Source organism: Mesoplodon mirus (assembly GCF_964341445.2).
Source record: "Mesoplodon mirus genome assembly, chromosome: 8".
NCBI classification, from domain to species: Eukaryota; Metazoa; Chordata; class Mammalia; order Artiodactyla; family Ziphiidae; genus Mesoplodon; species Mesoplodon mirus.
Genome location: NC_138984.1, coordinates 77,102,387 through 77,114,491, shown reverse-complemented (window position 1 = coordinate 77,114,491; position 12,105 = coordinate 77,102,387). Strand labels below are relative to the sequence as shown.

Below are 12,105 nucleotides of genomic sequence, written 5' to 3'. Positions count from 1 at the left end.
TATTCACTTATCATAATGCCTTTGAGATTTATGTCACTGAATGTATCAGTAATTCCTTCTTTTTCTTGCTAAGTAATAGTCCATTGCAGGAATGTACCATAGTTTTCTTATCCATTCACTTACTGAAGGGTATTTAGTTTACAATTTTTTCAATTATGAATAGAAGTGCTATAAGTATTCTTGTACAGATTTTTGTGTGAACATAAGTTTTTATTCTCTAGGGCAAATACCTAGGAGTAGGATTGCTGGGTTACCTGGTAAATGTGTTGTTCAATCAATACATTTGTGATGAAAATTATAAAACTTTATTGAATGATGTAAAAGTAGACCTAAATAAATGAGTAAGTTTATATTAATGGGAAAGCCCAATAGTGGAAAACCATCTTAAAAATTCAATGTTATTCCAGTAAAACACCTGGTATTTTCAAACATTTTTTAAAGAATGAGTAAATCAGTAACAAGCAACAGTGATTACTGAAATCTATAATATTAAATACTTTGTGAAAATAAACCAATTAATCAGTAACTTAAAGGATTAGGTTATAATTAAGTCATGACTGAGGATTTCAGAAGTCAAAAGTGAAAAATATACATATTACATAAAACATAATATAGTGTCATACTTTCTGTTCAATATATGTTTGTGATGGGGCCCTAGCCTCTGCCTACATTATTAGCCTTACCTTCTGCCTCTCTTTCCCTTGCAATTCCATTCTGGGTACCTTAGCCTTCTTTCAGATTTTTAAAAATACCATGCTCCTTCCCACTTCAGGGCCATCGCACATACTGTTTCCTCTAGATCTCCCATATATCTTTCAGCATCTACTTCACTGTAATATGCTTCAGCAAGCCTACCTAATCAGCCTCATAAAACACAAACACACATATAAGCACACTCATATGCAATAATTAAGTCAGGCACCTGTTAACTCATAGCACTCTATACTTCTCCTTGCTATACTTACCTCAATTGCCATTTAAAATTTACTGTTCAATAACAAATTAAATACTTTAAATAGAAAATATTTCCAGGTGCCAGAATTAGCCTCTTAGAAGGAGATAGGATCTAGTCCCTAAAGAAGAAATTATGCATTCAAAAATACTTTTCAAATTATAAAGCATTATATAAATATTATTAATGATGACTGATGCTGAAGCTAGTGGTAGTGGGGATGGTTACAACGAAAATATAGGCCTGTCAAAATAGAGAGGTTTAGAATTAAAGCACGGAGAATGAGAAGATAACAGTGCCGTTAATTAAAAGAGGGTTGTAACACGGGTAAGCCTTGAAGGCACTAAGTGAAATAAGACAGCGAAAGGTAAATACTATACGACCTCACATGTGGAATCTAAAAAAAAAAAAAAAAAAAAAAAAAAAAAAAAAAAAAAGACAAGATGAAACAAAACAAAAACACCAAACTCATGGAAAAAGGGATCAGATTTGTGCTTACCAGCTTTGGGGGGGAGGGGGGGAACTGGAGGAAAATGGTCAAAAGGTATAAACTTCCAGTTACAAGATAAGTAAGTACTAGGGATGTAATGTACAACATGATGACTATAGTTAACACTGCTGTATGATATATAGGAAAGTTGTGAGTAGATCCTAAGAGTACTCATCTCAAGGAGACATTTTTTTCTTTTCTTTTTATTGTATCTATATGAGATGATGGATGTTAACTAAACCTATCATGGTAGTCATTTCACAACATATGTAAAGCAAACCATCATGCCATACACCTTAAACTTATACAGTGAGGTATGTCAATTATTTTTCAATAAAACTCGGGGAAAAAAAGGCTTGTCAGAATGAGGAGCCAGTATTGTAGGCTGAGAGCACAAGAGGCATCTTTTAGATATGCTGAGTTTCAGGTGATTATGGTTCAAACATATAAAGATGGTCACAGGAAAGGTGGATATTTGATTCTGGAAAAGCCGACAGGGTCAGAGGTAAAGACATGGGTTGCATTTAACTAGAGAAGTCATTTGATTACAATGGATGAGGACTCAGAAATGAAAGAACAGAGAGAGAAGACTCAGCATCAGGGGAATAATAAGGTTTCAGATTTAGGATGAGGAAGAGTTTAAAAAAATCAGAAGAGGGGCTTCCCTGGTGGCGCAGTGGTTGAGAGTCCGCCTGCCGATGCAGGGGACACGGGTTCGTGCCCCGGTCCGGTCCGGGGAGATCCCACATGGCCGCAGAGTGGCTGGGCCCGTGAGCCATGGCCGCTGAGCCTGAGCGTCCAGAGCCTGTGCTCCGCAACGGGAGAGGCCACAACAGTGAGAGGCCCGCGTACCACAAAAAAAAAAAAAAAAAAAAAAAAAAAAAAAACAGAAGAGGATTAGGTAGATATGTAAAAGAATTTATACATTAAACAAATATATAATGAGCACCTTCCATTGGTCAGGTGAATTAGACAGATATAAACAGAAAAAAACCCTCTGCCCTTATAAATCTGATAGAGAGAGTAGTACAACAGTGGTCAAGGTAGAAAAGGATTTCAAGAAGAATAAGAAGTCAATAATGTCAGATGCTGTAGAATCAATGAGGAGAACTAGGTGTTAACAGGATTTGGACAGCTTAATGTTCAATAGCACTGGAATGCCAAAGACCATATATTACTTTTACAATCAGAAAAAAAACCAAACTATCAATATTTCTTTTGGCATACAGACCATATTTTCAACAAATGGTTAGTTAAAATCAAACTTAGAAAGTTATCTGAGGAAAGCGACTAATAGAATCATAACTGGAAATAAGCAAGTTCCTTTGCAAACTTTCATCTTTTCATTGTTAGCTATGTTACTCCTACTGCTTTAATTACTCACATATTAATGAACCAGGGTCTTAAATACATTTTTCCTAATAATCAGTGAAAACACTCTCCTTTCTGTAGGCCCTGTCCAAAAGTTCTCTATTTTTCAGGCCCTTTCTGGAGAACGGTCAAAAATATGTTGAGAAATATACTTCTTATAAAAACAGAACAAGCATAATGACAGAAGTGAATTGGAAAATTCCCTTTTACATATATGATCTTACTGTCATGAAAACCACAGGCCTCATACACAATGACATTTAGATCAAGAAAGCAGATTCACTAGATGTTTACCATTTTGCATTTCTGAATTATAGGTGTTTTTCTTCTTCTTTATCCTTGTTATATTTCAGATAAATCAATATTTAGATAATCTTCTGAAATCATGAAATGATGACAAGTTTAATGGTTCTGTTCCAAATTGATGTCTCCAGTCTCTTCGCAGCTCAGTATTATTTTCCATCTTCATTTGAACTTTAAAATTTTGCTCATATTATTTGAATGTATTATATAATCTATTCGGTTGGATTCCTTTATTTTAATTCATTTCATAATTGAAATAATATATTTATTATTAATGCTAATTAGTTCATTTTGTTATGGATTGATAAAAAGAACATTTCAGCTGAAGCATCAAGAGCCAACAGGCATTTCTCTCCAAAGGGGACGTGAAACTACATGCAGAACTTACAAACTATGTTCCTAAAAACCTAGTTACTTAACTCTAACTCTTTACCCATGCTAAGGCTATAAAAAGATCATAAGTTGAAAATAGCAGACACATTCTGGAAAGAATTTCTTCAAAGAAAGCTGTAATGTGAGTCCCAAGTTTCCTTACTCCCTTACAAAAGCAGGGGAGTAGGTTGTCTGCCTCTCCCTCAAGACAACTGAGTAGTGCTCTAGGGCATCATGAATTTAACACGTCTCCCCACAGTGGACTGGGGTATGCTCGCTCCCTGAGAAACAAAGTCTGCCTAGCTGCTGATGGCTGAGATTGCTGCTGTGAATAACATGCACTCCAGAATTTACCAGGGCAATGAGTGTGTGCATGTTTTCTGTGAATCATATATGGGCTGCACCTATGAGACAGAGAGAGTCGGAGAGAAGCAGAGAGACAGAGAGAGAGAGAGAATATGCAAGATAGAGAGAATGTGGAATGTGGGGTCATCTTAGATGCTGTCCAAGAGGCTGCCATGGAGCAATTACAAGACTTTAGCAGGGGGAATCTATCACTATAGTCGAATATCTGGGGCATATGGAAGAATAAGTAATAAGGCAGAAAAGAGTGCAGGTAAAAGAAAATGAGTCCATTTAAATTCTTGCTAAGCCTAGAGAGTATGACATCAGCTTGTAAGACTACCAGCTAAGTAAAAGCTTTCCTGCCCCATTCCACTTAGTTCTTTTCATTTCCTATGTTCCAGATCTGAATGGATCAGAAACTAGAGTTAGAGAGATGATGGAGCATCTGGAAGAAGGAGAAGTTCAAGGTAGGAGGGGAAAAAAGCAACTACACTCTCTGTTCTCACCTGGAGCACACCTGGGCAAGAGAGGGAGGCAAAAGACCTTACAGTTAAAGCAAGTTCAAAGTTTTCACTATTACATGAGACTACATATTTTAGTTACTTATTAGAGGCCTTCAAGTTACCTACGAGTGACTAGAAAGGCTGGAGAACCCATCAGAGTTTTCATTCAGGAGCAGAATAACAATTAGATCCACTGAGTAAATACAAAGGGATGGTACAAGCCAGAATAGATTACTTTATAATTAAATCCCACAAGTAGTGTTCAGTCAATATAAAAGTTACAAGAATCCTAGAAATGATCATAGTTCTTTCATATTCATAAATGAGTCCTTCAAACTCAAAACTAACAACCTGATCAAAAAATGGGCCAAAGATTTTAACAGGCAACTCACCAAAGAAGATATACAGATGACAAATAAGTACATGAAAAGATGCTCCACATCATATATTACCAGGGAAATGCAGATTAAGACAATGGGATACCATTATGCACCTATTAGAATGCCCCAAATCCAGAACACTAACTACACCAAATGCTGGCAAGGATGTGAAACAACAGGAACTCTCTTTCACTGCTGTTGGGAATGCAAAAGGGTATAACTCCATTGGGAGACAGCTTAGCAGTCTCTTACAAAACTAAACATACTTTTACTATATGGTAGAGCATTACACTCCTTGGTATTTACCAAAAGGAGTTGAAACTTATGCCCACCAAAAGACCCTGCACACAGATGTTTATAGCAGCTTTATTCATAGTTGCCAAAACTTGGAAGAAGCCAAGATGTCCTTCATTAGGTGAATGGATAAATCTATTATGATTCACACAGACAATAAAATATTATTCAATGTTAAAAAGAAATGAGATAGTAAGCCATGAAAAGACATGGAGAAATCTTAAATGTATATTAGTAAGTGAAAGGAGCTGATTTAAAAGGGCTACATACTGTATGATTTCAACTATATGACATTCTGTAGAACTATGGAGAGAGTAAAAAGATCAGTGGTTGCTGGGGGTGGGAGTGGAATGAATAGGCTGAGAACAAAGGATTTTAAATACTCTGTATGATATTATAATGACAGATATGTCATTATACATTTGTCCAAACCCATAGAACATACAACATCAAGAGTGAGCCCTAAGGTAAAATATGGTTTTGTGCATGATTATGATGTGTCCATGTAAGTTCATCCTTGGTAAAAAAAATGTACCACTCTGAGTGATGTTAATAATGGGGGTGGCTATACCTGTGTGGAGCCAAGGAGTATATGGGAAACCTCTGTACTTTCCTGTCAATTTTCATGTAAGCCTAAAACTCTGCTAAAAAATAAAGGCTTTTTTTTTAACATCTTTATTGGAGTATAATTCCTTTACAATGGTGTGTTAGTTTCTGTTGTATAACAAAGTGAATCAGCTATACGTATACATATATCCCCATATCCCCTCCCTCTTGCATCTCCCTCCCACCCTCCCTATCCCACCCCTCTAGGTGGTCACAGAGCACCGAGCTGATCTCCCTGTGCTATGCGGCTACTTCCCACTAGCTATCTATTTTACATTTGGTAGTGTATGTATGTCCATGCCACTCTCTCACTTTGTCCCAGCTTACCCTTCCCCCCTCTCCATGTCCTCAAGTCCATTCTCTAGTAGGTCTGTGTCTTTATTCCTGTCCTGCCCCTAGGTTCTTCAGAACCACTTTTTTTAGATTCCATATATATGTGTTAGCATACAGTATTTGTTTTTCTCCTTCTGACTTACTTCACTCTGTATGACAGACTCTAGGTCCATCCACCTCACTACAAATAACTCAATTTTGTTTCTTTTTATGGCTGAGTGATATTCCATTGTATATATGTACCACATCTTCTTTATCCATTCATCTGATGATGGACACTTAGGTTGCTTCCATGGCCTGCTTATTGTAAACAGAGTTGCAATGAACATTGTGGTACATGACTCTTTTTGAATTATGGTTTCTCAGGGTATATGCCCAGTAGTGGGATTGCTGGGTTGTATGTTAGTTCTATTTTTACTTTTTTAAGGAACCTCCATACTGTTCTCCATATTGGCTGTATCAATTTGCATTCCTACCAACAGTGCAAGAAGGTTCCCTTTTCTCCCCACCAGAATTTCTTGTTTGTAGATTTTTTGATGATGGCCACTCTGACCAGTGTGAGGTAATACCTCATTGTAGTTTCAGTTTGCATTTCTCTAATGAGTACTGTTGTTGAGCATCCTTTAATGTGTTTGTTGGCAATCTGTATATCTTCTTTGGAGAAAAGTCTATTTAGGTGTTCTGCCCATTTTTGGACTGGGTTGTTTGTTTTTTTGATATTGAGCTGCATGAACTGTTTGTATATTTTGGGGATTAATCCTTTGTCAGTTGCTTCATTTGCAAACATTTTCTCCCATTCTGAGGGTTGTCTTTTCGTCTTGTTTATGATTTCTTTTGCTGTGTAAAAGCTTTTAAGTTTCATTAGGTCCCATTTGTTTATTTTTGTTTTTATTTCCATTTCTCTAGGAGGTGGGTGGTAAAGGCTCTTGCTGTGATTTATGTCATAGAGTGTTCTGCCTATGTTTTCCTCTATGAGGTTTATAGTGTCTGGCCTTAACATTTAGGTCTTTAATCCACTTTGAGTTTATTTTTGTGTATGGTGTTAGGGAATGTTCTAATTTCATTCTTTTACATGTAGCTGTCCAATTTTCCCAGCACCACTTATTGAAGAGGCTGTCTTTTCTCCATTGTATATTCTTGCCTCCTTTATCAAAGATAAGGTGACCACATGTGCGTGGGTTTATCTCTGGGCCAAAATATAAAGTCTTAAAATACAGGGCATCTCAGTTTTTAAATTGTTTAATTGTTCCCACCAATGTGCCGCACTATATCTTATATATGATTACATATATTCAAGAAATTATAAGAAAGGAAAAAGAAACTACTTTTATATAGCATATTTGCTGCAGGCATTAGTAAAGCATTTCCTTTTTAGAATGTTAATATATGAGATATGGTTTATTGCCAAATATTTTAAGAAATTTGTCAAACTAAATTTTATAGCAAAATGAATAAGAATTGAGTCAATAGCCAAGTCTCCTGCTTAACAGCCTCTTCAAAAGAATATGCCAGTTTCCTAGATGTAACATGAATGTTGATTTTGAAATGAGACTGATGGATTTCCATAAATATCAAATATACTTAAGGAAATCACAGTGCGGCATATACATTTATGATTTAATTTATCTGAAATAAGAAGCTAGTCTTATATTCTTCCTAAAAGTATACTATCTGGGTGATAGTAATATATACTAAACCCAATCACATCAGAGGCAAATGAAATGCTTCTTGACAGCCTGTTACCTCTGTGGCTGGTTCTTCTGGACCAAAAAAAAAAATTAAAAATTAAATTAAGTCAGTGCTTCAAACAGCTGTAAAAAAGAGCATAAGTTGTAATTTTAGAGTTACACTAAGAAATCAATTAAATTTTTCTATTAGACCTACCCAGTGTGACCAGACATAGCAGTTTTGTGTTTCATGACAGCCTAATCTAACTACTCACTCACTTGTCAGAAACCAAATCCCAGAGTAGCCATGCCTCAACATTGGTATTATGTTTCTCATGCTTTTGAAACAATTTCTCTCATCACTGTTTTCAATGACTTATTTCAGTTTACTCTGCATCAGTAATCTGGGTATCTATAACACTTACCTTGCATCCAACCCCCCAAACTCAAGTACTATGTGCAGGAAGCTTGCATTTAAGAATTAATAGTATTTCCCCTAATAAAGCATGAGGATCACTCATCACAACATAGTCATTAAATAAACATGAGGAAATAAGACCCTCATAGTTATGAATAAAGAGGATTTGAAAGTCTGAGGTAGGGCATCATAGGTTTAAAAGACTTCTCGAAGACACAATGATAACAGCATAGGAAATAATAATTTATTAACGTAGGATAATCTATTCATGGACAAGAGGTATTTTATTTGGGTTTTAAACAACATATGACTCCGTGTATCTGGCTTTTCATTCTTTAGAGTAGAAATGATTTTATAGCTATTAGGTTATGCTCACAAAAGTCTTTTTATGATCATCCCATCAACATACTTTTAATGTCTTAAAGAAAGGCTCAGATTATGTTTCAATACAGCAAATATTCAAAATGTGTTATTCAATGACTTTTTAAATATCTATGCAACTTAAAATTGTATGACATACATCATGTAAATTATAGTAATATCACAATCAGAAAGAATTTTTCTAAGCATAAATATTTCTCCTATGTTGATAGGTATTTTATTTATTTTTAAGATAGCCACTGAAAACATAGATCATTGTAATACAAACTGTAGCTAAGACTATGATAAATTAAGATAAGGTTCTGTTTATGTATTTAGTAAAATATATAATGGAGATAAATTACAGCATGGAGAAAGCTGCACTAGGGAATAAGGGTCTCAGCCTCTTAGTATCCTCTTCTGGAATTTGTAGATACATCAAAAGACACCATTAAAAGAGTGAAAAGATAAGCCACAAATGTGAGATAATTGAAACATGAAAAACCAACAAAAGACTTATGTCCATAATATATAAAGAACTTCTACAAATCAAAAAGAATAAATGATCCAATTAAAAAAAAAAAAGCATAAGATCTGAATAGGCACTTCATAGAAGAGGCTATCCAAATGGCCAAAAAAGCACATGCAAAGTTACACAACCTCACTGGTAATCAAGAAATGCAAATTAAGATAATGACATACCATTATGCCCCTCATTAGATAGTTAATGTCAATAGAATGAAATTGTCAAGTGGTACTTAGAATGTAAAACAACATATGCTCTCACACTTTGCTGGTGAAAGTGTTAATACGTACCCTATTTTGGAAACTGTTTGGCATTATCTACTAAAGTTGAAATACACATATCCTGTGACTCAGCAACAAATAATTTCATTCCTAGGTATGAGAAATGCATATGTGCACCAAGAGACATATACAAAAATGTTCACAGCACTGTTCTTCATAGTATCTCCAAAAATTAAATAACCTAAATTTTCATTAATAGTAGAATGCATGGTATATACAAACAAATGAGCACTGTACAATAACGAAAATGAATAAACCAAAGCTACAGCTAAAAACATTGGTGAATCCCATTAAACACACAATGTTGAACAACAGAGACACAAATACCTCCTGTATGACTTCGTTTATAAAAAGTTCAAAAACAGGCAAAACACCCAATGTAAGAAGACAGACTAGAGATCCTTTTGGGGAGAAGGGAGAGAGTAGCGACTGGGAGGGAGGACAAAGGGGCTTTCTGGAGTGCTAGCCAAGACAATATTTACACAGATGTTTCTTTGTCATAAATCATTGAGTTGTATGTTTATGTTTCTAAGTTTTAACATTCATAAATACCTGTGTTACACTTTACATAAAAAAATTTTTTTAAAAACTCATTGATATTCTTATATATCAGCCAATTGGGAGTTAAACAGGAACAGGAAGCTATTGCCATCAATAAACAGATTTGAAGTTATGTTTTCTGTATTTGCTTCATTTTTCCTAAAATGTGTGCACAATTTATCATCTAAGAATGGAAAAATACCAGGTCTAATTCAAGGGTTGTGCTAATTTATACAGTACCTTTGAGTACCATATTTTAAATAAGCATTTAGTAAAGTAGATGTCTTTAAGATTTATTTCTAGTGCTTATAGATTAATTATAATTTATATACTGTTGTCATCTCTCCTGTTACATTCTTTGTTAGGACACTGAGGAGCAAAGTAACATTAAAGTGTTCTGAATTTCTCTCATTATCTTTTATATTTTCACTGACTTCAAGCTAATGCTTCCAACTTATTTTTAAACAACTCAACCATGTTCCTGGTTGAAAATATAATTTTAAATTATATAAGGTGAATGAAAGACAATATTAAAAATAACAAGATGCAAAGTTTTAGCAGTATTATGTTGTCAGGGAATTGATTACAGTAGGAAGAAAAATTAATCATCACAATCTTATACAAACAATTTTGTTAAGTGCAGTAACAAAAGTAGATTGAACTTATTTGCAGTCATCAAAAGTTTTGTATAATCAAAGTAACACCGCCACCATAACGACACAGTTAAAAAGCTGGGTCTGGGCTTCCCAGGTGGCGCAGTGGTTGAGAGTCCGCCTGCCGCTGTGGGGGACGCGGGTTCGTGCCCCAGCCTGGGAGGGTCCCGCATGCGTGGAGCGGCTGGGCCCGTGAGCCATGGCCGCTGAGCCTGCGCGTCCGGAGCCTGTGCTCCGCAGCGGGAGAGGCCACAGCAGTGAGAGGCCCGCGTACCGCAAAAAAAAAGCTGGGTCTGTCTTTGGACTCACCTAGAAATCACATTCCAACCATGGGATCTGGTGGACCAGACCCAGCCATTGCAGGCCTGTGACATGAGCATAATGTCTTTGGCTACAGTAAGACCTGTTCAGTTTTCCCTGGATGCAGCACTGATAACAACCAGGTTCCTAACAACACCGCCTTATGTGATTGGGTCATATAATAAAGTGGGATTCTGTGGATGTTTCTAATATATTGGAATGACAACATTTTTGAGTGCCAGTATTCAAACATTTACACTAAAATCTTTTTGTTAAATTGATCCTTGCTCCAGAAATATGGGTCCAAATTATTCCGTGCCTTCATAAACCCATACTCCAATTTACAATATAAAAGCCCCAGGATCCCGGCAGAGGAACCTGATGCTTCCTTACATTCTCCTCTATCTCATACCTCTTTGAAGTTGAATTCTTTATAATTTTAAAGCACCTGTAGGAATGTCTTCCAAAGATTTTCTTTGAAATCTTTCCAAGTAAAATAAGTATTTCTTAAGTAGTCAGAAATTTTCTTCGAAGGCTTCAGCATAGTAATCTCATATATTCACACTATGCTGAGTATCAAAGTCCAAATCAAGTGGGATGGTGTTCATAACATGGTTTCAGTCTCGGCATGTAACTGAGTACTTGATTATCAAGGCACTTAAACTGACTGTGGAATAGGAACATAGGCAGATTATTAGTCCTGAAGAAACTTTAAATAGTGAAATGTAGGAGGTTCTACTGCTTAGCAACTACTAGGGTGCCACACCTTTGTCCCTGATAAAACAGATCTTAGGTCTAAATGGTAATAAAGATACTCAGACGGTTGGTGGAGGAAGGAATAGGTGGCATCCAAAAATAGTGGCTGACACATCAGTGGCAGAATCTGGGCTACCTGGCTATTGCCAAGTTTCCCAAATAAAGAGGCAGGACTTTCTTAAGATAGATCAATGGCTCTTGATCCTAGCTGGATATTAAATCACCTGGGATACTTTTAAAAAATACCATGACCTACAGAAAGAGAAAGACAAATACCGTATGCTAACACATATATATGGAATTTAAGAAAAAAAAATATCATGAAGAACCTAGGGGTAAGACAGGAATAAAGACACAGACCTACTAGAGAATGGACTTGAGGATATGGGGAGGGGGAAGGGTAAGCTGTGACAAAGCGAGAGAGTGGCATGGACATATATACACTACCAAACATAAAATAGATAGTTAGTGGGAAGCAGCCGCATAGCACAAGGAGATCAGCTCGGTGCTTTGTGACCACCTGGAGGGGTGGGATAGGGAGGGTGGGAGGGAGGGAGACGCAAGAGGGAAGAGATATGGGAACATATGTATATGTATAACTGATTCACTTTGTTATAAAGCAGAAAATAGCACACCATTGTAAAGCAATTATACT

General features: G+C 36.1%; 1 protein-coding gene across 8 annotated transcripts in view; it reads right to left on the bottom strand.

The window, feature by feature from the left end:
- The window catches only part of SLC4A10 (solute carrier family 4 member 10), a gene marked incomplete at both ends in the record, with an annotated part of 302,753 nt that overhangs the window by 140,170 nt on the left and 150,478 nt on the right, over positions 1-12,105 (bottom strand). The gene's annotated exons all lie outside the window — the stretch shown is intronic.